Source organism: Ptychodera flava, assembly GCF_041260155.1.
Source record: "Ptychodera flava strain L36383 chromosome 23 unlocalized genomic scaffold, AS_Pfla_20210202 Scaffold_24__1_contigs__length_23054250_pilon, whole genome shotgun sequence".
NCBI classification, from domain to species: domain Eukaryota; kingdom Metazoa; phylum Hemichordata; class Enteropneusta; family Ptychoderidae; genus Ptychodera; species Ptychodera flava.
The window spans coordinates 22,248,381-22,253,783 of NW_027248278.1; the positions used below are offsets into that span (position 1 = coordinate 22,248,381).

Genomic DNA, 5,403 nt, shown 5'->3' on the forward strand with positions numbered 1-5,403 from the left:
AGTACGGCACTTTTGAACGGCAAGCTAGACAAAAATAGCACAGCTGTCCTCCCTTGCTCCCTGCTTGAATGAGTTATTACATAGTAACAATCACTGACTAGTGCATAGCACATAGAATTCAAGAATTTATCTTATTTCAAGACGAAATCTGTCATTTATTGTGCAAATGTCTCTTTTTCAACTTAATCTATATTCACTGTATTTTTTAATATGAGGTTATAACGAAAATACCGCAAAAGATGTTCACTGTTTTCCAATGTTGATACCCTAGAACCTGAATCATAACAATATAAAGAACAGTTCATATTATAGGAATACTGCACGTTCTATATTGTTAAACATTGTAGAGAAGATAATGTAACCAGGTAAATTGACACTGAATGATGAGAAACAATAAATAAAATAAAGGTTTCATAAAAGTGAATGCATATTGAAAGTTAAGCAGATTTATTTCTGTAGCTCTGTTATTTCGTATCTCTTTGCTCGACTACCTCATAGTTGTTATATTCGAGCAATGATGTTGTCCTTTGAGAGAGCCGTGGTATTTCCTTTTTGAATGTCCAAAAATATCAAGCGAAATGTTGCAGTACAACATCACAATCGTTTACGTCTTTAAAGAAAAGAATCGCCTTATGCGCCCTCATCTTAAAGAGGCACTAGCGAGAAAAATATTTAAATGTTGATATTTTGTCTTTGTAGAAATAACGAATTTTGATGACGACGCAAGTAAATGTTTAAAAAGAAGTCATTACTATTGCATAAGAACACTGAAAATGATTCTGTTGCGAATTAACCGACAATGGCACTTTAGGTTTACCATTTAATCGCATGGAGGAGTCATTACATATAATGGGCACGTGATCAAGTTTTCATGGGTTCTGGTCTTGCTCTTTTCTAAGTCCTTGATATTCATTTCTGCTGAAGTCCTTCAAAGATTGGTACGAACGTCTGATGTTTTCTTCAGACACTTCATACTGGATGGAACCACTACCTCCACTCTGTACACTGCTTGATATACTTATATCTGAAAAAAAATGCAAAAATACGGGACGTTCGCGGCGAGAAATCATGCACGTGATGTAATATTGAGAATTATACGCCATGAGTAGACGAAACATGTGTTGCTTCCACTTTTTCCTACAAGTTGTTTATTCAAACTATGGTGATTTATTATCTCATAGGACTCACCATTAACGTAATCCGACTTATGGTCTCGTTCATCGACCCTACGTGCGTTATCTCTCCCAAACACAGTGATACTATCAAGTACAACAGCCTCAACATCCTCATTAGGAATGTTACGGCTTGATTACAACAGAAAGTGTTTATTTTAGGATTATTAGTGAAAATTAAAAATATATCTAATTTGCTATGAATAATTTTCAGCTATATCAGCGTAATTCAAGATACAGGAACATATATTTTTTTTTTCTGAAGATACGTCTTACTACATAAAAGTATACAATAATATCCTTGACATAATGACGCGTATATCAATCACTCATTCGCTTTTGATTCACGAAATATGTGGTCTGTAGATTGCGTTCTAGTAAATAGAATTTCGAGTAGATCATTACATGTTTCTCTTACATAGGGGAGACAAGTAAATCAACAGTTCTAGGGTATATTGAGCTAAGCACAGGGTTCACATTGTCCATTTGAATCTTGTTATAAATTAAGGACTCAAAATGTAATTTCGGCTGTTAGTTTGATGTTTCTACCTGGAAATCCCCGACTGAGTTCTCCTTTCCTATCATATTTGTGTGGTACATTGTATTCATATAGATGTTGCAAACATGTGCAAGGGATTTCTAATTTTATCAGCCACGTCTTTTGGCAGGTAATAAAGACAGCCTCATGTACATTTCAGGTATGCAAAGTTTTAAAAGAGCTGACCATTATCTTGATAGCTAAGAAATATATATTACCTGGTATTATTTTCTGCCAAGTGCAAATTTCGGACCTTGTTTGTGCTTACCTATTTTAGATTATCCCTTTAGCATTTTGACAGACACAAATATTGAATATATGTATCCGAATTGCAAAATAAAAGAATAAGAACGTAAACTTTCGCAGATTAAACAGTAATATCGTTATAGTCGAAGATTTTTAACACCCATACAATGCTTTACGAAATATTGTATAAATGACAACATATTACAATTTCACCAGGTTTACCTTAATCTGTTCCTTTCTTTCTTTCTTTTCCGCATATTTACATTTTCAGGCGCAAGTACAGTTCAAACAACATTCTATTCTTGATGAACTATTTTAACGATGCGACTCAGGTTCAAAGGTCAATTTTAGCAATTTTCTTTTTATCTCAAATTTCGAATCACTGACACGTGGTCTTTCTTTTGGGGAAAGGTGTTGGGTCACATAGTACCGGGAAATTCCTGAAATATTACTAAAATGGCAAATTATCAGCTACACCGCGTGCCATTATTTCCCTTTTGTCCTAACGGTCGCGGATTACCGACCACGATATCTTTGATAAACACGCATAGATTATGTATAGGCTTGGCAGTATAGTGCGCATGCGCTAGCTTCAACGTTATGCTCAGCGTTTTGAACTCCGCATGTATCGGTACCGCAAACACGTCGAGCAGACCAAAGCCGGCGCTCGCGCTCCGTACCGTCGAAAAAGCAAGCGAGGTCCACAAAAGCGGACCTGAAAAAGATGGCAACTTGCACAAAGGTCGATTTCAATGTAAAACAGTCCGACTTTGGCTCATACTCCCTGCAATAACGATCAAGAATGCTGTGAAGAGTCAGATTTGGCCGAGGACGCAGACGATAAACGAAGACGTGCTCAGTTCAACAACTATGAAAGTATTCGACACGCTGCTTTTCGAACATATTAGGCTATGCTGATTACATACCTGAGTCAAAAAATTAGCCTGAGCGAGATGAAACTTCTGTTAGTTGCGATAATTTTATCACTCTTGCTGTACATGCTTGGTGTTAGTATCGTGTTCTTTTATATTTTTAAACTCGAAGTTTCATCTTTCAATCGTGCAGTCTTTTTGTGTCTGCTGAGAAACCTTGAACAACACCGTACCCGACATCACGCGACATTTATGTCAAGGAGTTTCCCAAGCGAGTGCAGGAGTTCATACACACATAATGCAGATTCACAAGAGCAAGTTCACCGATCTGCCATTTTTTCGATACGAAATGCAAATATTTTTTTTATTTCATGCCTTTTCTTTCTTTAAATATAACCCAAAAATTTAATTACGTCAAACGTGAATTGCGAGGGTTCACAAATGATTCTTGTGTGCGTGTTGTCTAAACTTATCAATTACCCACACACTAGTACTCCACAGCTGCTGGCTGGACCTCAACACTCAACGTAAAACGAACCCAGCTCAACTTCTAGAAGTGCTGAAAGTAGCAATTTTTGCTATATGAGGTCAGTCATCAAAAGTTAGACTAAAAGTAAAAATCTCCGAAATAATTATGTGTGCGCTGGTATTGCGCAAGTCGAGTGACTCCACTGTAGACTAGTCGATACTCTGTCTCTCGGAACACGCTGTCGATGACAGCCTGCACTGTTCTACGCTACGGTGTGATTATTATTAGTTTGATAAAATCGGTACAAGAACACATATAAATAAAGTTTAAAAATAACACGAGTCAATCTCTCCCGTCGTAACGAAGGGCGACAAGTTTGCAGCGCAGTGCAAAAGCCAAGAAAATACAACAGACATTTTATGTTGTCAAAAGTTACATGTGTTCGTCTCATCTTGAGGTAGGAAAACTAGCAACTGTCGTCCCGTTCGCACAGTGTCGGCGCTAACATGAACTTGACAATCATTTTTCACAAAGAACATGAATAAACCTGCATAAATTGCCGATCGCGAGACAGGAAGTAGACACTTGAGTCAAGAACAAGTAATGCCCGGCGCGATCGCCCGACAACTAAGCAAAAGGTCTCGATCAGATAGACTTTTTTACATCAGTTTCGACGTCTTCATCTTGACTTTGAACTCTGGTAACCATGCAGATTTTAACCGTTGAGACAACAGTATACAGTTAATATGCTAGTTAAGCGTTCGAAAAATGGATTAAATAGCTAATTACCATTCTGTGTTTGTTGTGTAAATACCATCCACTGCTGGCACTAAACATTTGCCAGTTCTGTGTATAATTTCTGTCTATCTCCATACGATCTGCAATCCCAAACATATTCAAAATTCCCAAAACTGACTCTAAATATTTCAACTTAGTCCTCGTGTAACAAAATTCGCAGAAAATAAGGCACGAGTCGGAACTCTTGGCCACAATGTGTGATGCATAGGCCGTTTACACAAATCGTCGATTTTCTCAGTTCCGTTTTTGGCAGTGAGTACAGTATTCAAATAAGTATAAGTCGGCGGCACCTGGACAGATTAGCCTGATTTTTCACCTGTGGACAGTGAATAAATATATCTGAAAGAAATTGTCTCAGATTTCCGATAAAGGGCCTGGAAGTGAAGATATCCTGACAAATATGAACAAAGGCCGATAATTTATGCAAAAAACGTCAAGTTGACACTTTGAAGGCGCATTGTGCGAAACAAAAGCGAATTTCAAAAATCCGGGACATTGTTTTTGCCCAGTATACCAAGCCGTCGATTGCCGGAAACAGATCACCAAGGCTGATTGGAGATTTGTACCTACACTTTTTTGAGTAAAAAAACTAAAAAACACGTGTTTTGAGTAAAACAGCCGTATGAGCACTGTTTTTGAAAAACTAACAAATCTTCTGAACTCTTCGGTGACCGAGCAGATTAAAAAGTACCACATGTCGGGTGTGTGACCACGTCTTCTTTGTGAAGATGAGGATTGAAAATAAGTGACAATCAACCTGAGTCGCTACTTTAAGTTGTAATAAATATGGAAACGTCTTAAATGTATCTAATATTCAAGTCGTAAAAGTGTAAAACTTCGTTATTTACTTAGAAAAAGTTTGTTTTCAGTTTTCGGTACAATTTGTCAGAAACAAGTTGTATTATGTATGTTGGATTGATTATATACTTTCTATTGCAACACATTTTACAAAGATCCATTCAGATTTCATTTCAGTAGTTCCTTATTATCGCCTTACATATCAGAGTCGCTGATTTAAAATACTTAAAGTAACCCTATACTGTCTCGACTACTGTTCGTTATTAAACGTGCTTTCGCAAATTAGAGCAACAGGTCATCACTTATAGAAATTTAAAACTGTACATGGAATAAACCTATTCATAGTTTTCACACTGATGCTCCTACTAGTACTAAATTTCAAAATGTGTTAAAGTAGTTTGGCATAAATTTTGCACTGGACGGAAGTTACATATTGAGAGAGAGAGAGAGAGAGAGAGAGAGAGACAGACAGACAGACAGAGAGCGCCTCTCTCTTCATTCGTTTGCTGT

General features: G+C 37.1%; 1 pseudogene; it reads right to left on the reverse strand.

Moving 5' to 3' along the window:
* Nucleotides 1-869: 869 nt before the first annotated feature.
* Nucleotides 870-5,403, reverse strand: part of LOC139124732 (multiple epidermal growth factor-like domains protein 10) — a 26,834-nt pseudogene continuing 22,300 nt past the window's right edge.